Below are 23294 nucleotides of genomic sequence, written 5' to 3' on the forward strand. Positions count from 1 at the left end.
TTGTCTCTGAGACCAGTTGTCTATCCGTTATACTCCACTGTCTTTCATTATTATTAAAAGCTACATAAGAAATTTTGCGAATGTCAAAATGTTGAATAAATGTTACCTATTATTATTAGCTATTTCAACTTATTCCATTCCACTTTTATACAACTCCAATTTCTAGGGAACTATTCCTTGTATTGAGATGAACTCTGTCTTTATGCAGTATCATAGTTCTATTCACTGGGACCAAGGGAAACCCAGTGCATGCCTCTCTTTTAGTCTACTCCTCCCAGGCTCCTCTAATTCCAACAATGGCATCTGGGGTTGGGGATCTGAAAAGGCGTTTTCCTAGGGGGTTCTAGGAGATGAGATGACTGCTTCTGGGAAGTTCTTGAATTCTTGCACAGGATGTGGAGCAGCATGATGTTGGGAACAAGCCAGAGGAGTAACCAAGAATATAGATTGTGGCCTAGAGGCAGTAATCTTTGTTGGAAATAGCAACAGGATCACAAAACTAGCATCAAAACAAAGATAAAGGGTGTTCAGGAAAGGTGAGATCTGGAGTCCAACTGAAGTAGTCTGATAATGAAGCAAGCAGCAAAGGATTACAAATGAAAAAAAAAAACTCTCCCATAGTCCTACCATTTCTCATTGTTATTCATGGAAAGGATCTATTCTAGGCAATGGTGGATAAAACAAGTGTAATTTCTAATTTGTTTAACAGTCTTTTAAATACTTGAGGATATGTATTGTATCCCAAGTCAAATATTCTCTAGGCTCAACATCCCTAGTTTTTTAATCCAACCTTCATTTGACATGATTTCACATTCTGCGATCACTCTCATCAATAATCTCTTGATATAACCCAGTTTTTTAGTGTTCTTAATATTGTGTCTAGAAATGAGTACAATCCTTTGGATATGCTTAGACCAGGGCAGCATATAGGGAGACAATTGCTGCCTTCATATTGACTTTTTTGCTTCTATTAATGTAGAATAAAGCAATAAATATTAGCTATTTTGTCTATTATCCTATTCTGTTGAATCATTTTGGAATTTATTAAAATGTTTTGCATTAACTTGTAGAACCCTTGATTATAGAATCATGAATCAGAAGAACATTTCAACTCAATAAAGGGAAAAACTTTCCCTTTTATTTACATTATCCCAGGGATTTTGAACCCAGTGTTTCCAATAAATGATGCCTTGCTGATTTGACTTTTTCCTTCCCTTATGCCTATCCACCTCAACTCTACACTCAAAAACAGCTTAGGTCTTCCCTTGTAGTTTTTTGAAATAGCTGCTCCATAATTAACATATTCCTTTTATCTTAAATCTTTTTCTTTGTCATTGATCTATCTTCTGGACTTCATTAAGACTTAATTCCAGGGGCGGCTAGGTGTCATTGTGGATAAAGCACTGGCCCTGGAGTCAGGAGTACCTGGGGTCAAATCCTGTCTCAGACATTTAATAATTACCTAGCTGTGTGGCCTTGGGCAAGCCACTTAACCCCATTTGCCTTGCAAAAACCTAAAAAAACCAAAAGACAATTCCATTTCAGCACCATTTTCCACAACACTCTTTTCACCATTTAGCTACACTTTCTCCTTTACCCCCTGAATCAGGTCAAAATTTGTCTTTTATAAGAAGTCTTTTCTAGTTTCCTCAGATGATAATGTTTTTCTGTTCATATTATTTTTCAAATCCATTGTGTATATTTGTATTTATGAATATAGAGATATATGCATGTATATATACATATATGTGTATATATGTTTGTCTATATATGAAATGAGTGAGAGACAGAGAAAGAGGAGAAAGGAGTGATAGAGAGATAAAGAGTGAGAATGAGAGTGAGAGTGTGAAAGAATGAGAGTGAGAGAGAATGAGAATGAAAGTGTGTTTTGCAATAGAAAAGCTTAAATGTTTATTGATTCTTTATACAGATTTATATGTTGTCTCAATCAACCCAATCAACAAACACTATCTCCTTTGAGCCAGACAGTGTGTGAAGAACTGAGGATACAAAAAGAAGCAAAACCCACCCCCCCCCAAAAAAAAACCAAACCAGTTCCTACCCTCAGGGAGCTTACCATCCAATAGGGAAGAAAGGCAAACAAATATAAAATAAACTATAGACAGGATAAATAGGACATAATTAGCAGAGAGAAGGCCAGAGAATTATACATATATATATAAAATTTGTTTTTGTCTTTCTTTGTATCCCCAATACTTAGTGTAATACCTTACTCTAAGGACTTGATGACAACTACCTGCAGACTCACTGTTGGAAGGGACCTCCAAGACAATATAATCCCACCTATGCCTTACAGAGAATCCTGCCTTATCATCCTCCAAAAGGGCTTTTTGTTTGAAAGTTTCTTTCCAGTGAGGGGGAAAACCACCCTCTCCCAAGTCAGTCCATTCCATTTTTAGTTCAAATTATTAGGAAGCTTCTCCTTACGTCAAGATGAAAGCTACCTCTGTTGTTTTCATGCCTTACTCCTACTTTTGTCCTATGGAGGAAAAGCAGAACAAGAGTAAACTTGACTGCATATAACACTTCCTCAAACCCTAGAAGATAGTTATCAGGTTTACACTTAAGTCTTTTCTTTTTCAGGATAAATATTCCCTGATCTCATAGGCCACAGTTTTCCAGTAGTTTCATCATTCTAGTTCTGAATGCACTCCAAATCATCAAATTCCTTCCTAAAATATGGCTATCAGAATTGAACAAAATATTCCAGATGTGATCTGGATTCTTATTCTGTACACTATGACTTCTTTAGTGATTTTAGCTGCTATTATTCACTATTCACTAATATTGAATTTTGGTTTACCAAACATTCTCCAACCAGATCCTTTTTCAGTCTAACCATGATCTACTCCATCTTTCCTTATGAAATTGACTAATATATTTTTTAATTCATATATTTTGCTATTCATTTGTTTCAGTCAAGTTTTATTCTTAGTGATACCATTTGGAGTTTCTTTAGCAAAGATACTGGAATGGTTTGCCATTTCCTTCTTTACCTCATTTTACAGTTGAGGAAATGGGGGCAAAAAGGGTTAAGTGACTTGTTGATGGTCACAGAGCTAGTGTCTGCTGCTGGACCCTGCTCTCCATCTACTGCACCACTTAGTTGTCCTAGCCCACAAATATATTTACATTTATTTCTATTTTATTTTGCTTAACCCAGTATTCTTTTGGATTGAAATCTTTTTGCATCTTGCTGTCATACAGTGTGCTGGCTATACCTTATAATAACATATTTGATAAGCATATACAAAGTATGCTTTTTTATACAAAAAAGGAAAAAATTAGGCAGATAGGGGTCAGATGCATTTGATCTTTTGACTTTACATTTGACTCCATTAAATTTCAGCTTCTATTCATTATTATAGTATTTCAGGATCTTTTGGGGACTTTAATTCTACTATATAGACTTTTAGCTATTTCCCCCAGCTTTGTGTCACTCACAGACTAGCTAGTTATGTACCATTTCCTTCTTTATCCAAGTCATTGATAAAAATGTTGAAGGAGGAGGCAGAATGGAATAATAGACTTGAAATCAGTGAACCTTGATTTTGTTATTACTTGGGCAAGTCTCTTAATCTCAGAACTATAGTTTTTCCCATCTATAAAATAAGTAGATCAGAGTGAAAGCTATACAAAGTCCATGTCTATTATCTCTCGTTATCCAAAGACAAAACACTGTGACACTCACTATACCAGAAAATTTCTAAAAAAGGAAATGTCTTTTAACTGGTATGATTTGTTATAGATGAACCTATGATGATTTGTATTGACCACTGTTTCCCTTTAAATGGTCATAAATCATCTCTTTAACAATATGTTCCAGGATTTTGTAAGGAATCAAAGACAAGCTCACTGACGTTTTAAAAAAAATCAACCACATTTTCCTGTTTTGAAATGAGTACTTTTTTCCCCATGTCTAGTTCTGTAGCACCTATCACTTTCTTCATGGATTTTTCCAGATGATCAGCAGTTCAGAATTATGGGATATAATTAATCTAGATATTTATCTTTTCATTTCTTATTAAACATTTTGTTATACATTTCTTATTCTAAATATGATTCTACTTTGGAGAGAAAAGATAAACCAAAGAAGAATGTGGTAGTTCTGCCTTAGCTTCATTGTTCCATCATAACCAGACAATGGTTGTAATTTTGCTTTGAGTTTCCTCTTGTAGCCACATAAAATATCCAACATTCATTGAAAACCATAGTTCATTTTGGACTTAATAATTCCTGATTCTGGATAGAGTACCAGATCTGGAATCATGAAGACTCATCTTTTTCAATTCAAATTCGACCTTAGAAACTTACTAGCTGTGTGACTATCAGGTTTGCTCTGTAAAATGGATTAAAAAGGAAAATGGCAAGCCACTTTAGTATTTTTGCCAAGAAAACCCTAGATAGGGACATGAAGAATCAGACACAACTGAAAGACAACTGAAAATTCCTGATGCTATTTTAAAGAAACCATCCTATCCTACTGTTCCTCAGCTATCTACTCTTATTTCTATCATCTTCTAATCTTTTTTACAATCTTGTTAAACATATTTCTGTATTACTTGTGAAAGAAGAATCAGAGGGGCGGCTAGGTGACGTAATGGATAAAGCACCAGCCTTGGAGTCAGGAGTACCTGGGTTCAAATCCGGTCTTAGACACTTAATAATTACCTAGCTGTGTGGCCTTGGGCAAGCCACTTAACCCATTTGCCTTTCAAAAATCTAAAAAAAAAAAAAGAATCAGAGCAAAGGGGAAAAAATGAGAAAAAAAAACATAAAACAAAACTTTAAAAGTGAAAATAGTATGCTTTGGTCTGCATTCAGGCTCCATAGTTCTTTCTTTGGAGATGGATATCATCTTCAAGACTTTCAAAAATCTGAGGCAGTGAGGTGGTACAATGGAGATGATAGAGCAGTCAATGAAACAAGGAGAACACTTAAGACAATATTTGTCCTGGAGTCAGGAGAATCTGAGTTCAAATCCAGTCTCAGACATTTAATAATTGCCTAGCTGTGTGACCTTGGGCAAGTCACTTAATCCCATTGCCTTAAATAAAAATTTACAAAATGATTTTCAAAAATCTAAGATGGTCCAAGAGTGTCCTGTGGTTCCATTTTATTCTTCAGTTAGCTCCTTTTCCCTTCCTCAACAAATCTTTTGGATTTGCATCATCAGAACTGTATCTTTGAAAGCACCCCAATATTCTTGGCCCTATTACTCTCCTTCTAGAATTCTAAGGGGTACTGGTTATTTTTTTTCTGAGCTCTTTGAAATCTGTTCTATTGTATGACTACCCAAATGACTTAACTTCTCAGTGATCTAAGCAAGTCTCTAAGACTTTAATTTTCAGAGAAGATGCTGAGAATAATCTACCAGGAGTTCCCCATACTGAGATTTATTATGTTATTGAAATGCTTATTTTTACTTCTTAAGTTCAGAATAAAATAAATATAATTTTTTAAAAATAAAAAATCTCAGGGCAGCTAGGTGGTGCAGTGGATAAAGCACTGGCCCTGGAGTCAGGAGTACCTGGGTTCAAATCCAGTCTCAGACACTTAATAATTACCTAGCTGCATGGCCTTGGGCAAGCCACTTAACCCCATTTGCCTTGCAAAAACCTAAAAAAATTAAAAAATTTAAAAAATCTCCTCTAGCATGCATTCAAGGCATGAATTCAGGCATGTCTGCCATTTCAGGATGGGAAACTCTAAAATGAAATGTTCACTTTTTTTAACAAGTTCCCATAATTTCTATTCCATCAACTACATCTTCTTGATCATAATCTGTCCAGAATGGCAGTTCCTCTTGTCACGTCCTCTGCCTTTTGAAGAATGAAATTATCATCTAAACAAGTCAAGAGTTTGTATTGGCTGAGCAACTGTGGGGTTGAAGTCACTCATTGCTACTAAATCATACTTCAAGGATGGGATTTCTGATATTTCTCATACTTGTCATCTATTTTCTCTAATTGACCAGGTGGTTTGTAATAGATTCACACCATATTATTGTTCGTGTTTCATCCTCCTTTGCTTCTCATCCAGATGCTTTATATCATGTTTCCTTGTTCAGGTTCCTGGATTTCCTCAGTAATACATCTTCTTGATTAATAACTCTATTTGGCCACTCCTGTTATTTATTCTGTTCCTTTTAAATATTTATCCCTTTCTATTGCCTATTCCAATTATTAATTTCAATCCACTAAATGTCAAATTTATTTCTTGGCATTATCATGAAGCCAGAGACAGAGTGGCATAGTGGAAAGAAAGTCTCAAAGCCAGGAAGTCCTGGATTCAAGTTCCGCTTCTGACACATATGGACTCTGAGAAAGTCACCTAATCTCTTAGTGTACTAAGACAATTCTCTAAGACTACATTGTTAGGGATGATTTCTTCACTCAGGAGTTCTCTATACAATGAAATCACAATTCCAGTCCCTATTGTCCTAACAGAGCTAATGTTCCTCTTTCTGGTTGTTGCTTCCTGTGAATTATTGGTCTTCACTTCTACTCTTCTCTCTCTCTTTGTAAATATGTCATAGCAGATTTAAGTGTGCAGCTTATGTATTTTTCCACTTAATACTCAATTGAACGTTTCTTTGATCAGATTCACAGTCCCATGGGGAAAAAAAAATTCTTTCTATAGTCTTTCTGGACTTTGTAATTCTCTGGTTTGCAATTCATTTGTCTTAAGTCATCCCTTTTTCAGACACCATTTTCTTAAACTGGTTCTTTATAATTTTTCCCTTTTTCTTTCTTCAACTGGCAGAAGTGGTGAAAACCCTACCTCTTCCCCTACAGTCTTCAGTTTCTTCCTCAAGAATTCATACTTCTAAGATATATTTTCTAGTTTTCTTTTCCTGATAATATCATAGATCCACTGAGGTATCAATTCACCAAAAGCGACTATTGGTCATTAGACTTGACACACCATGAGAGGCTCTCAACCATATTTCAGATATATGGGCCAGGATTACTTACTGATTGTCCATAATTTGTTCAAAGGATCTAAGTTTAGAATGGATATATATGTATATATCACTGACTTTTCTTCAGCACTGAGATACCAACCACTGTGATTCAAATCTTTCTGCAAGATACATCTTCTGTCAGAAACGTTGGATCTTCTTTATCACTCTATAGAGCATCAGAAGCTGTCCTCCTCAGAGAGCTTGGCTCTATTATCTCTGAGAAGAAACTCAAATGTACTCTGTGACTACAAGAGTTCAAGGTACTTTCATCTTGGTTTCTTTCCATATGACACCTTCTTTCACCCTCCAATCTGCTGACAAAGGTTTAGAGTCTACTCTTTGCTTTTAGATTTTTTTACTTTGTTTTCCTCAAGAAGCATTTTCTTTTATTCATTCAAGGAACATTTCATTCTTTCCAATAAGGCATTCCCCCAGCCTTTCCCATCTTCTCCTCAGAATTGTTTTTGTTCAGTCATTTCAGGCACTTCTTGAGATACTTGAATGTTTTCTTGGCAAAAATCCTGGAGTAGTTTTCCATTTCTTTCTCCAGTTCATTTTACAGATGAGGAAACTAATGCAGAATTTTTTTTTTAGGTTTTTGCAAGGCAAACGGAGTTATGTGGCTTGCCCAAGGCCACACAGCTAGGTAATTATTAAGTGTCTGAGGTCGGATTTGAACCCAGATACTCCTGACTCCAAGGCCGGTGCTTTATCCACTACACCACCTAGCCGCCCCTAACTAATGCAGAATTAAGTTACTTCCCAGGGTCACACAGTTACTAAGTGCCTGAGGTCAAAGTTGAATTCAGATCTTTCTGAAGTACTCTAACTGCTATGACAATTAATTTCCCTAGCAGGGAAACCAATCTTCATTTTTGTGTACATATAACTGTTGATTAACTCTGGAAGGAATATAAGTATTATGTAATCATCACAGGTTCCTGGAACATTTTCCTCACCTTCCATGCTTGCTAAAATTAAGATCACCAGTTCTCTTTGACTTTTCTGCCATTACAGAAAATGACCTGTTAAATTTTAAATGACAAGGAAGGGAAACCCTAAACTCAGATTTGAGGCTAAGGTTGGCTAAGGTCTTTGGTTCATAAGCTTTTCCTTACTCATGGTGTTACTTAGTTTTTGATGATTTGATATCAGATCCTAGGATTCTCTCCTTTCTCATTTCCAGAACTTAGGATCCCTAGCTTCTTTCATAGCTCAGCTCAACTAGCACATCCTCCTGATTCCCCCAACTGTTAGAGTTCTTCCCCTCGGTCACTAGTATCACTTGGTATTTATTTGGGAGGCAGCAGGAAATAGTCTTTGAAGCCAGGAAAACCTGACTTCTAGTCTTTTGTAGGACTGTTCTTGTGATTTAATCTCTCAATGATCTAGACAGGTCTCTAAGACTTTAATTTTCAGAGACAATACTGAGAATAATTCTACAGAAAGTTCCTCATGTTGGGAAAAACACAGGTCTAGGTTCTTTCCCTATTCATTTGCTCAATATAATCATCATGGTGACTCCTTCTACCAGCCCATCTATGACCTAGTAGATTTGCCTGAGTCTCAGAGAGAGAGAGTAAATTACCTTACTCTCATAGTCAATGTTTCAGAGGTGGGCACTCAAATTCTTCCTGACTCCAAATCTAACACTCTATTCTTTGTAGACACATTGCCTATCTGCTACCTTTCAAAAGACTCTTAAATAAAAGATCTGAGTAGTGGTTTTGTCCAGTGCTTTATTCTCTAACAACTATTCCACCTCAGAAATTCATCTATCCCTAAGAGGAAGGCTGAGGCAATTTTAATTCTTCTGAGGTCTGTTAATGCAGTTCATCAGGTGCTAAACTTGGGAAAAACTGAGTTTCTTTTATTGAAGAGATACATGGTCTGTCTCTAAAATAAGCAACTAGAACCTTGATTTTTTTCAGTGTCAAACTAAAAACTATAATTATACCTATTCTTATACTGATGTGGTAGAAAATTTGTTTCAAGTAGTTTCTTTGCTCAAGCCTGAATAATCTCCAAACAAATTGAGAAATATTTCCCGTGCCACATCCCAGTAGATGAAATGACCCATTTTATCCTTGAAATGGAAATTATTTTGTATCTTTAAAAAAAAGGTTGAAGGTAGGACATGAGAGAGCAACCAAAGCCAGTTGCATAGCAAGCCTCAATCACTTTTTCTTTTAGACTTTTCAAGGCAATGGGGTTAAGTGGCTTGCCCAAGGCCACACGGCTAGGTAATTATTAAGTGTCTGAGGTTGGATTTGAAGCCAGATACTCCTGACTCCAAGGCCGGTGTTCTATCCACTGCGCCACCTAGCTGCCCCACCACTCACTTTTGCATGGGCTTCTTAGACCCCGATGTTTAACCCTCAAGCAAGGGCCCTCAGTTGAACCAAATTGGCAGTCACAGATGGGATTCAGTAGGATGTTGACATCCCCAAGTCATGCTTTGTGATAAAATATAGCAAAATTTATTTACCTCCTTTCTTGTCCCATTACTCACTCACCTTCACCACAGTCTAACATTTTGTAAATGTTTCTCTGATCTGCTTTGTGCCCCTGTCCCAGATCTTCTTAAACTTTCCTTCAATGAATCTTAAGCTCAAAGATCAAGACTTTATGACAAGGAAATTTTTTGACTTACCTAAATGGTGTGAAGGCCTGGTCTGTGAAATTCTGCTCACTGTGTATGACATTCTATCTGCTGCCTCCATGTCTCTGTCCTTTCCATGCCAGAAATGTTCTCCTTCATCACCTCCTGCTTCTCAGAGCTTCTAGTTTTTTCCAAGGGTTCAAATCAAATATTTTCTATAAGGGAATTTTCCTGATTTCCTCAATTCTCCACAATATTATTTATGTTTTTTTATGTGTACATATTATTACTCCCCCAAAGGATGTAAATTGCTTGACAGCAAGGACTATTTTGGTTTTGTATTTGTATACTCCAGGACAAGTACAGTATCAGGGATATGATAGATTTTTTCTTATTATGTTTTATTTTTCCAATTACATGTTATGAAAGTTTTTCAACATTCATCCACATGCATATTTATGTTACATAATTTTCTTCTACCCTCCCTTCCCACCCCTTCCTCTCAGCAGCAACAGTCTAGTGAATTTTGTACATGTACATTTGTGTCTAACATATTTACATTTTAGTCATTTTCTAGACTAAGGGAAAAAAAAGAAAACCATTAGATAGGAAGGAAAAACATAAGAGAAATTTTTAAAAAGTGAACATACTGCTCATTCAGATTCTGTAGTTTGGCTTTTTTGTTTTATTTTACTTTTCTTTTTCTGGATGCGAATGGCATTGTCCATAACAGGTCTCCCAGAGTGGTCCTAGTTCTCTGAACTGCTGAGAGGAGTTGCATCCATCAAAGTTGATCAGCTCACAATGTTGTTGTTAATGTGTACAACGTTCTCTCTCTCTTTTTTAGGTTTTTACAAGGCAAATGGGGTTAAGTGGCTTGCCCAAGGCCACACAGCTAGGTAATTACTAAGTGCCTGAGACTGGATTTGAACCCAGGTACTCCTGACTCCAGGGCTGGTGCTTTATCCACTGCACCACCTAGCCACCCCTTCCAATGTTCCCTTGATTCTGCTCCAGTTCCTGTAATTCTTTCCATTCCTCTCTAGAGTCCAACTATTCATGGTTTCTTATAGAACAATACTACTCCAAAACATTCACATACTATAACTTGTTCAGCCATTCCCCAGTTGATGGGCATTCCCTCAATTTTCAATTCTTTGCAACTATAAAAAGTGCTTCTATGAATATTTTGGAACAATTGGATTTTTCTCATTTTTTATGATTTCTTCTGGATATAGGTGTAATATTGGTATTGTTGAATCAAAGGGTATGAGATATGATCTATGCTTAATGAAAACTTGCTGAATTAAATTGTTTATTTGAATAGGCTCTTTTTTTGCAAGGCAATGGGGTTAAATGACTTGCCCAAGGCCATACAACTAGCAAGCATCAAGTCTGAAGCTGAATTTGAACTTAGATCCTCCTGACTTCAGGGCTGGTGCTCTAAAAACTACACCACTTAGTTGTCCCTTGAATGAGTTCTTGATGGATAACCAAGTTGCCTAGTACCCAGTGCTGGGTACTCTTCCTTAGGAAAATAAAGAAAAAGGAATAAATTTAGCTGATGCAGTTTGAATAGGCAACTAAGCTGAATCAGACAGTGAGCAACTAACTCAATTTTGGTCTCATTTTTGTGGCTCTACAGTTCCATTAGCCAAAATCCACCACCAGCAAAGACACTTATTTATTTTCTTTTTTTTTCTTTTTGGCTAGGCAATAGGGTTAAGTGACTTGCCCAAGATCATATAGCTAAGCAATTATTAAGTGTCTGAAGTCAGATTTGAACTCAGGTTCTCCTGACTCCAGGGCCAGTGCTCCATTCACTGTGCCACCTAGCTGCCCCAGCATAGACACTCTTAGTACCCCAAGTACCACAGTGAGGAAAGCCAAGGGCAAATTCCACAGGCCCTTTATCTTCACCATGTCTCTTCACCCTCCTGTCCCCCATATTAGTCTATTCCTTGTATTCATTACAATGACTCACTGAATTCTCTTTCATCCAGTAAAGGTCAATTTGATATGGCCAGGGTGATATGGCAGCAACTTTCCTGTTCTCTGGCCCCTTAAATACCTTCATGGAGCTGCCAGGACAAGCAGATGCCATTTCCTTCAGTTGTTTCCTGTAGTCCTGTTATTATAGGCATCACTCCAAGGTAATCTTCCATACACATGTCAAAATGCCACCTGTTCTCCCTTCTACTCTCTGCTCCCTGTAGTGTGCTATTTTCCTATTTTATACCTATAGACCCCAGTATACTGGACAGAGGGAAAAAGGAAAAGATGAATTTTCAACTTTCACTGTATAACTATCAATCCACAATGGATTAATATTGTATCTTGTTACCTTTAATTAATATTGTGAAACATACTGAGTTTTAACATTCAACTCTGGGCACTTCAGCCTTCTTTGGTTCCAACCTTGGGGAGAAAATATTTACCATGTTGCCTGGGTGAAATTTTGCCATCGCTTCCAAATTACAGATGGTGTTGTAAGAACTATTCTTTCTTGGGCAAAGTTTCTTTCTTAAAAATTGGAGAATTCAATGCCTAAGAGAAAAAAGATGGTGAGAATTAATTGGTGACATCAGGGAAAAAAGAAATTTCTAGGGTTGTTAATGAAGTAGGTTGGCAGTCAAATATAATACTTGGAAAGGAATCTCACAGAATCTAGATTTGATGACTAATTTTGACAGGGTAAATAATGTGTCTTTTGTCTAGCTTAAGGTGTGGGAGAATCAAACCTTTTTTTCACTCCCTATAGCCCTGTAATTAGAGAGAAAACTTCAATTGGAATGTGATTATTTTAAGAAATAGTTGATTTAAATAACAGTATTAAATTTTCTCATCTCTAAAAAGGAGAATAATGAGATACAAAGTCTCTTTCAACTCTCAGGACCATGACTTCATGATATAATGAACTGAAATTGAGGATTAATTTGAATCTGATCAGCCTACTTGTTTGCACTTTGGAATCTATTTGTTCCTTAGCATTTCTGGTGGTTATGAATATTCTTCTCCTCCACCCTTTTAGGTGCTACTGACCTCATTCTGCATTCTCTCATCTAACCTCTTTTTCCAGATGAGGAAGTGTGAGTAGCTTCAGGCCACACACAGTGAGTTAGTGTCAGAACTGGGTTGGCACTGACTAATCCCAAAGATAATTAGAATATTTTCCCAATCATCCTTTTATTATTTGTTCTCTAATGAAAGAAGTCAGTTGTGGTGTGTATCACAGCAAAGTCAGTTTGGAATGTAATATTATTATTATTATTTTAGTAGATTTACCTTCTGGATTATGTTTTGTTTGAACTAATATTAATTTGTTTTCTTCGAGGTCATAGAAGAGGAAGTGCCTTAGAAATATGCTGTCATGGCAGGGGAAAGGCAGGACAGGATGAAAACTTTTCTATGGAAAATCTATTCATAAATGAGCAAGCATTAACTAGACATAGCTTTTGTGGTTTAAGGACCTGAATTGTTAATAGTGGTAAATGGGCAATCAGAGCTGATGACCTCCTCTGGTTTACCTAGGGAACCAGAGCAGAATGAAAAGAGACTAAATGATCTGAAGGACTGGGAAGGCAGCATCTTATCCTATCCATTGGGTAGGATAGCATTTACAGAGAAAACCACTTGGTTAAGAGAGACAGTTTTGTAGTCATAGAAAAAAGAAGAGAGTTTCTTGGGATAATTCCTACCAAACTATGTGGCCGCAGACCATGACCAGTTTCCTAGAGAAGACAAGCACCAGTCTTAAGGCTAGGATTTTATTTTATCCTATGCTTGGATCTCCCTCTTCTTGAGACCCATGGCTCTCTCTATGGTTCAGCTCAATAGCTATCTCCTATAAGGAGACTTTTCCTGATTCCTCCAATTGCCCTCCAATCCCCCCATGGCAAATGATATATATATATATAGTATTTAATTATCCATGTGCATGTTATCTCCCCAATAGAATTGTTGAGTTCCTCTTCATCATCACCAGCACCTACCATAGTGTCTAGTACATACTTGAACTCAAGTTCCTTAGAATTTGATGGAGGAAGAAAATGAAATAAAACTATAAAAATTATATGAGCAAAACTATTTATAGTAGTGTTTGTCTTCTCTAGTAATTGGTTAGTGTCTATGGTTTGGTGGGAATTATTCCATGTGCCCCTCTCCTTTTGAACTTTCATTCCTTGTTTCCTTCCCTAATCCTTTCCCTCTGCTCAAGTGTGGACCTGTACAGCTTCTTTCCTCAAGCAATGACATGTGGTTGTGTGGCCTTTCTCCAGGCTATTAACCACTGGACCACCTAGTGGGAGCTTCATTCTTTTGTTCACAGGAGAAAAATTATCAAGGCTGTTTTTGAGTTCCAAAACTGATTTAAATTGTGATATTATGATTTGAAGGCTATGGATGTTCTTACAAATTGTAATTTCTTCTTCCAACAGGAAAAATCTTTTGTATATTATATCCTTTTCAAGATTATAGAATTGTCTATCCAAAAATAACAATGTATACATGTGAGCAGCACAGTCAAGTCCAACAACATCTCCTGGGTCTAAGTTGAACTTTGGAAGGGACCAGCTAATGGTTTATGATGTTTACATTAAGAGCAGGTTTTTAATGTATCTTGAACTTTAAAAATGCCTTTGATTTATAGAACTAGTGAAGAAGAATTGAGCAATGATGATTCTTTTTTAGAGAATTTACTATGCTATTTTTCTAGTTTGACTCAGAAGGGAGATGAAAAATACAGGAGTGGACAAATTCTAAGGCATAAGTCTATCAGAAATACACATAAAAACAGTTTGGGGAAGCTTTTTTCAGATTCAGATCAGAAAAAGAGTTGCTACTGCATGTCAGTATAGGCCTATTTAAAATAGATTAAAAAAAATTTGGCACTAGGTTGTTTCTTCTCTTACTTTCCATAAGCAAGTACAATATAATTAACATTCCAGGTTATAGGAGGGGGTAGGAAATGGGGAAGGTGAGAGAGTGGAGTGAGGTGGTGGTAATGGTGGAAAGGTGCCATGTCGTTATTATATTCCTTAAGGGAGAACTGCAATAATGGTAAACTATTTCTCTGCTTCAGAGTACTTCTTTAGAGTACTTCTAAACTGTACTAAAAAATTATCTCAGAAAATTTATCAGTTTATCAATTTTTCTTTAAAACTTTCTGGTTAAGTTCCCTTAGTAACTCTGTATAATCCTTACAGTTATAAGCAAAATACTTGTTAGTGTAAAAAAAAAATTAAGATTCTTTCAATGAAATTTAAATATGGAACTAATTTAGATATGTTCCATTTCAAAGAACTTACCAAGACCTCAAGAAGACATCTAGACTCTCCCTCTCAAACCCTGCCCCTTTTAAAGGACCACCATTAAACAAGCTGAAACAGATTAGTATTTATCCTATTTTTAAAGACCTCCAGAAGAGATTCTGTTGCCTTCCTGGATAATCTCACTGCATAGCAATCAACACTACCAGAACACCCTTTTTAAAGACAATTTTGTAATTTTATTTTATTTTTAATTTGTGAGATAAAACAAGCATTTTCTTAATAAAGAAAAATTAAAAAAATGATTGTATATGAAACTGTAAATCTCTTATGTACAACTTGTTATTCCTTTTAAATATATGATAGTTATCATGTTTTTTTCTTTTTCTTCTTCCCTTCCCCCTCTCCCCCTTCCCTGCCATAGAAATGACTTCTTTATAATTAGTCTAAATTCCTAAAACTGAAGTTTAAACTAAGATGTGAAGAACCATCAATCATGTATGTGAAGTATCAAGGTCCCAATGCTGGCAGGCACAGAAGAGTGAGGATAACAGGTAGTCAGTCAATCATGCTTCACAAGAATATTCAAATTCAAATCTAGCATCAGTAGATCCCTAGATTCCACTGATTAGACATCATCACTCAGTCCCTCTACTCTTAGTGTGACTTTTCTTCTTCATGTATGCATTTCCATGAATCCAGTTCCTGGAAATTATTTTTTGAATGTTAGATTTAAGATCTCAGCCTTTTCTAACCACCCCCAACCCCAGATTTCCCTTTAGTACATAATTCCTGGTATGACAAAGTCCCCCAGAAGATCCTATTCCTGCCTCAGTGACCTTCCTCTGCCCAGCCCTTGTCTGCCTCATGGAGAAAATTAGGTGAAAATCAGTTCTTTGGCCTCCTTTTCTTCAAACTACACTAGTTCTTTAAATCTTTTTGTGTCAATGTGTCATTGAAGCTGGAATTTGGGACTTGGAGACAGACAGACCTAAGGTCAAATACACCTTTTTAGACATTATTTACATTTTATCTCCACATATTTCAGTTTTCTCCAGTATAAAATAAGGACATTGAACTTGATAATATCACGGATATCTTCCAACTCTAAATTTATAAACTATATTCTAGTCATTTTGCCATTTTAGTCCACTCTTGAATTGTCTCCACATTCTCTTTAGTTATACAGTGCAAAATAAGACAATAACACCTGACTATAGGTCTGATCAGCGAGGAAAAATATCTCATCATTCCAGCATAAGAAAGCATAAAAACCAGAGAATTCCAAAATTAGGAAGATCATTAATTAAGCCTGAAGCATGATGACTGAAACATAAGGTCTCTCTATAATATCATTTGCTTCAGTACTTACAATGTTGTAGAAACCTGACATGAGCCATTCTGTTTTTTTGACAGCTTTAGAGTTGGGAAGTTTTTCCTTCTATAGTTTTCATACACAATTTGTACTTCTCACCTCTGGGATTATGTAAAATAAGCCTAATAAGAGATTTCTTAATCTTGTGTTTGGAATCAGAGGGCCTGGGATTGAATTTTTGTTTCTGCCATTTAGCACCTCTGTGACCTTGAGAAAGTAATCTATTCCTTTTGGGTCTCAGTTTCCTCTGAAGTAGTTGGTCTCTTTGTTTCCTTCTAACTCTAAATGTAGAAACTGTTCCAAAATCAGAATACAATCATATTCCCTCCAAATTTTCTCTTTTCCAAGTTAAATAATTCTGAATTCCATCAGTTAATAATTTATATATCATGATTTCTAATCACCTCTTCACTGGATTAAAAAACCCTATAATATCTTTAAAGATTATCCAAATGTATGAGCTTCCTAGCCTTATATCACCTATTGATTTGATAAATGCTCCATTTATTACTTTACATAGTCACTGATAAAAGTTTTTGAACTGAGTAGGACTAATGGATTGGTATCCAGGTTGACATCAGTTTGAGACCCAGAATTCAATTCAATCAGAATTCAACTAATTCCAAATCTACCTCTCTGTAAAACGCATTTCTCCATTCTTTTGACAAGGGTACTGTGGGGAAATTTTGTCAAATACCATCCTGAAATGCATGTATATTACATGTTATTTCTCTGAATCTATGTCTAGAAATTCTGTCAAAAAAGGAAATAATATTAGCATTGCATGATGTGTTCTTCATGAATGTAATGCCATGCTGAAATGTACACCCATTTATAATATTTTAATTATATATACATAGATATAATTATAACCTATAATTTAAAAAATTGACACAAATCTTGTTAGGCTATGGTTGAACATCAACTTTTATACCAATATTACACAGTAAGGAGGTACATTCCTGATCAAGCTTCTGGCTGTTCTGTTTTTTTAACCCTCTATAAATATATAGAAGGTTTTATATATATATATATATATATATATATATATATATATATATATATATATATATATATATATATATTAGTTTTTGCAAGGTAATGGCGTTAAGTGGCTTGCCCAAGGCCACACAGCTAGGTAATTAATAAGAGTCTGAGGCTGAATTTGAACTCAGGTACTCCTGACTCCAGGGCTAGTGCTCTATCCACTGTGCCACCTAACTACCCCTTTATCCTCTATAAATATTCTGAAAAATGTATAGTTAATCAACATTTATTAAGTTTGTCTCAATTTCCTCATCTGGAAAAAGAACTGGAAAAATAAATGGCAAAACATGTCAGTATCTTTGCCAAGAAAATCCCAAATGGGATCATGAAGGCAAGTTTGGACAACAATTCTCCCCTCTACCTCAAGCAGAGACCTTATTCTTCCCTTGTTCTCCTTCAACTTGCACATGGTATTTGTCACAATCCTTAGCTCTTTCTGAACTTCTTCCTGGCCTCTATGTCACAATTCTAAATATTAGACACTGTGTTAAATATTGTAGTGATACAAAAAGAGATAAAAGATAGTCCCTTCCTTCAAGAAACTCACAATCTAATGGAGGAATGACAAGCAAACAGATATGAGATAAAAGACATCCAGATTAAGAAGGATTGAGAAAGGATTTCTATAGACAAAGAAAGTTAAAGAAGTCCGTAGGTAAGAGATGAAGAAGGAGAGTATTCTAGGCATGGAACATAGCCAGGGAAAATGCCAGGAACTGACAGATGGAGATTCTTGTTCATGGAGAGCCAGAAGGTCAGCATCCCTGAATTGAAGAGTCAAGTCAAGGAGGAAGGGGTAAAAAAAGACTGGAAAGGTAGAAGAGGGCCAGGTTATGAACTTTGAATGCCAAACTGGAGGATTATGTATTTGATCCTGGAGAAGATAAGAAGCCACTAGAATTTTTGAGCAAGAGGTGACATGACCTAAGCTGTGTTTTAGGAAAATCTCTTTGGTGGCTGAAAGGAGGCTGGATTAGAATGGAGAGAAACTAGATGCAGGGAGGCCCAATGTCATAGTATTGTGATAATCCAGGCATGAGGTGGTGAGGGTTTGCAAGAGAGTGGTGACAGGGTAAGAGGAGAGAGAGAGAGAAGGGAGCTGACTGGAGAGGTATAGATGTGAAATTGAGAGGTCGTGGCAATAGCTTGGATGTGGTGGTAAGAGATAATGAGGAATTCAGGATGACCCCTAGGTTGGGAGCTGGGGTGGGGGCAGGGTTTGGAAGGATTTGTGGGAGGTTGAGGAGGGGATATTTAGGAGGAGAGATTATGGGATCAGTTTTCTACATTTTATTAATCATGTGATTAATTAATTTAGTCTATACTTGGGATAGGACAAGTATTAGGGTTTCAAGTATTAGGATTTAATTTCTCTGAATCCCCTTTGTCTGACAAGTAGCAGATATTGGATAAGACTTTGATTTGAAGGCCTCTGTCTGAGCTTGGGTACCAGAGTGTCCTTAGAGCCTTGTCGGAGATGTGCTATGTAGTCAAACCAGAAATTCTTAACCTGACTTCTGTGAATTTCTTTTCATATTTTGATGAAGGCACTTCAATGATAATTAGTTTCCTTATATCCTTTATATTTTATTTTGTATATTTTTAGAACATTAATCTGAGAGGGGATCCATAGGCTTCAGACTGCCACATGGTCCATTATACAAAAAAAGAGAAGGAAAAGAGAGCAAGTACTTTCCAAAGACCTACTCTGTGTAGGCATCATTCTAATAAGAACTTTACAAATATTAGAAAGACACCCTCCCACCTATTTTACAGTTAAAGAAATGGAGGCAAATAGAAGTTACAGAATCACACAGATAGTAAGTGTCTGTGGTCAAATCTGACCTTATGGTAGAGCTTTTTTACCCACTGTACCATCTAAATGTCTCAGAAAAGCTTAATCATTCCTGCTCTAAAGGTTCAAGACCTACTTTAAAACAATACCATCTGATGGTGTTATGCTCACATTCTTCAGAGGATCTTTTTCTGGCTGACAGACTCACTGACCTCATTATTTTTCCTCCAGGATGTCCAGACCCTTAAAATGACAAAATGATCTGACCCAGATCAACAAGGGAAATACACCCTAGCAAGAGCAGGTTGGAGGCATCTTGCTTACCTCAAATATCTATGGCAATAGAGACTGTTTGGCAGACTCATGCCTGTGCTGATTTGGCAGTTTAGGGAAGAACAGATGGACTTCAATTTACACCAGAGGAAGAATATCTTATTCATTTCTTTTATTTAAGGGACTTGGAAAAAATGCTTTAATTATACTTTGTCATCAAGGTCCATCAGTACATAAATCATGTGAAAAAATAAAACATTAAGAAAGTCCCAGAAGTCAAACATTTATTTTCCTAGCAAGAAGAGTAGAGCAGTGGTTATGATTATTATGTCTCAGGTCTTGCTAATTGTTTTTAATGAGACTAATATAAATTGCTTAAGGGGCAGCTGGGTGGTGCAGTGGATAAGCACCAGCCCTGGAGTCAGGAGTACCTGAGTTCAAATCTGGCCTCAGACACATAAAAATAACCTAGCTGTGTGGCCTTGGGCAAGCCACCTTGAACTGGGTTGAAGAGCTACTTTGAAAATATCATCCATGTGACTAAGTCACTGTCATGTAGGCTAATCATCTTGTCTATGATGAACTTGTCCATGGGAAAAGAGCTAGTATTATTAGGAGATAATCCAGTGGATTCTCTATTGTTTATTAGGTTATTATTTACCTACTAATCTTAGTAAACTTGTTGGTTCATCACAAATTGATTAGTAGAGTTAAAGGGGAAAAGAAGGGTTTTTTTGGGGAGGTAGTTTTGTGCTTGAATATATATCACCAAAATGTTATATAATAAAATAATAATAATAATAATAATTAGCATTTTATAGTATTTTGCAGTTTCCAAATGTTTTATAAATCTTACCTTATTTAATCCTCACAACAACCTTGGGAAATAAATGCTATTATTAGTTCAATTTTATAGATAAGGAAATTGAAGCAGACAGAGGTTACCTGACTTGCTCAGGGCTACACTGCTAGTCAGAGTCTGAGATTATTTGAACTCAGGTCTTCTTGATTTAACCACCCTCAGGATTTGAGGGCAGCTAGGTGGTGCAGTGGATAGAGCACCAGCCCTGGAGACAGGAATACCTGAGTTTAAATACGGCCTCAAGCACTTAACAATTGCCCAACTGTGTGACCTTGGGCAAGTCATTTAACCCCATTGCCTTAAATTAAAAAAAGAGATTTGGGAAATGACAATAATTTTTCAAAATATTAAAAATATTTCATTTAGATATATCTCCTAGCCCAAATGTTGATCTTAGTGGCAAATGTTGATTTGGGGCAGCTGAGGTAACCAAAATTTTTCAGAGATTCATGATCTCTTACTGGTATGATCATATTACTGTATACATAGAAAAATGCACACATACATACACATTCATATGGGTCTTTTTTCTCTTTATTTGATTTCTTTGGGGGGGTATAGGTTTAGTATTATTTTCTCAAAGGGTATGTTCAGTTTATTTACTTTTAAGACAGTTGCAATTGATAAACTTAAAAGTTGCATTGGTCAGTACTTGTTTTCAATGGAAGTTCATTTTGAGTCAAATTCACCAACATGGTAAGAAAATGTGATTTCAGGATTTAGAGTCAATCAACTACAAGGATTTTATAACTTTAAAGATTCTCATATTTCATCTTTGCTTCTAAAACTTTAACTTCTCTGCTATAGGAAAAGAACAGTGACTGACCAGCTGGTGATCTGAAATTATTTGCTTCTGTTTCAAAGTAGTTAATTTCTTTCATGTATGTAAATAATAATAATGTAATATTGTAAGAATTAGGTTCTTTGTCTAAAATGGACATATATGTATACATTTGTTTCTTCATATTAAAATTGATTTGCACATTTTTTAGTTATAATTTTGAGTTATATATTAATAAAAAACTACTAAACTGCTCAATTAGCAGAATTGCTATTTGATTGGTTTATAGAAGAGAGTAATGACATTGTATTGATTATCTGCCATTATTTATAGGCTAGAAACATACAGAATAAATTATCTTCCCTATTGAGTATATATTATTTTTGTTATATTAGAAAATAAAACTGAAAAGCCAAAGGTGTAACTAGTGTTGGTCAGAGAGGATACACAATGACATGGAAAAGATACAGCATGGTATGGTGAAGTCAAGGAGTGTTAATATGTTATAGAGGAGATAATTTTGTCAAAGGATAGTCTAGTTACAACTAGTAAACTAGAAATGAAAGTAGCAGTAACTACTAACTTTCCAATAAATATTTTTTCTCACAATTCCTTACCTTATATGAAGTGATACTGATTTCCAGGCAGTGGACAAAATGAATACCCATTTCCAAGGCAGTAATTTTCTGTCACTTAAGTATACTTAATAAACTTAGTGAAAGTGAATGAGAGGGGTCGCTAGGTGGTGTAGTGGATAAAGCACCGGCCTGGAGTCAGGAGTCCCTGGGTTCAAATCCAGTCTCAGACACTTAATAATTACCTAGCTGTGTGGCCTTGGGCAAGCCACTTAACCCCGTTTGCCTTACAAAAAAAAAAGGAAGTGAATGAGAGTCACTTGAAAAAGAGAGAGCATCTTGAAGAATATCTTGCCTTTGTTCTAGCCTTGGTTATGCCCATTTTAGAACAGAACAAACATCAGGAAAAAATATTCTGTATTTCCCCTTTCTCCCCAAAGGTTATTTGATTGTGTCTTTATATTTATATTGGATGCTATTTTGTCACAAGGGGGAGAAAGGAAGGAAGGAAGAAAGGAAAGAAAGAAGGGAAGGAGAGAAGGAAAGTGCTTACTATTTGACAAACACTATTCTAAGCTAAGTACTGGGAAAAGGATACAAATTCAAAAGTGAAACAGTCCATGTCCTTAAAAGATTACATTCTAATAGAGGAAGATAACAAAGTGTAACGTAGTAGTGGTCTTAGAAAGGAATTATTATCTGAGAAGACATACAAATAATTGATCAATAGGGTAGTGCATTGACTAGTCCTTTCCAGAGACAAAAGATAAGATTTTATTATAGTTTTCAAAAAGGTGGGAAAAGGATTTGTAGGAGGGAGAGGGTATGTGAGCAGCTAACAGGACAGAAAATGGAGGGGGTAAAGATAAAGCCACAAGGTCTTAGGAAGTATAGAATTCTTTCCTGGTTTAGCTCTTTCCAGGCATGGCCTCTGTTGGTCAAGTTTGGAGAGTGAGAATCAGTAGGAGTAGAAACAGGGGTAAAATTGGGGGCATTGAGTCAGATGATATTCTTTTTTTTTTTTTTTTACTTCTCTTTCTGGGAAATAAGATTGAGAAAAACCATGTTTGAAAAGCACTTTGTGTTGGCGAAAGTGGACCATAAGATGAATAAAGTAATAGCTAACATTTATATAGTGCTTTAATATTAGCAAGGCATTTTATGTATATTATTTCCTGTGAACTTTACAACAATCCTGTAAGACAGATATCTCTAATTTATTATGAGAAAACTGGCACTATAAATATCTTGTACATCCATAGTAGCTTGCATGTTGCACCTTCCTTTTAGAATGTGTGGTCTCTTTAAGGTAAGAAACCATATTTTTGTTTTTCTCTGTATCTTCGGCAGTTGGCACAATACATGATAGACAGTAGACACTTAATAATGTTTGTTGTCTTGAATGATTCACTGAATTCATGTCTCCTTAACTTCAAGTCTCTACACCATCTCATAAACAAATTTACAATGACATTCTCAAGGTCTCCCTGAAGAACTTTGGAATTGATTGTGAAACATGGAAGACACTGGCAAAAGACTGCCCAACAGAATCTGTTTGCATCAAAGAAGGTTCTATGCTCTATGAGCCAAATAGATTTGCAGTAGCTCAAAAGAAATGTGAGATGTGCAAATTTAGAGACAACTCCACTCCAAATGTTCATGTGAATTATTTGTCCTTGACCTGTGGCAGAGCCTTCTGAACTCATATTGATCTGATTACATATTGTAC

The 23294-nt window shown here is 36.0% G+C and overlaps 1 protein-coding gene across 1 annotated transcript in view; it reads left to right on the plus strand.

Moving 5' to 3' along the window:
* Nucleotides 1-23294, plus strand: part of FAM107B (family with sequence similarity 107 member B) — a 371993-nt gene that overhangs the window by 110275 nt on the left and 238424 nt on the right. The window lies entirely within an intron of this gene.

This window comes from Macrotis lagotis, chromosome 7 (assembly GCF_037893015.1).
Source record: "Macrotis lagotis isolate mMagLag1 chromosome 7, bilby.v1.9.chrom.fasta, whole genome shotgun sequence".
Taxonomy (NCBI): domain Eukaryota; kingdom Metazoa; phylum Chordata; class Mammalia; order Peramelemorphia; family Peramelidae; genus Macrotis; species Macrotis lagotis.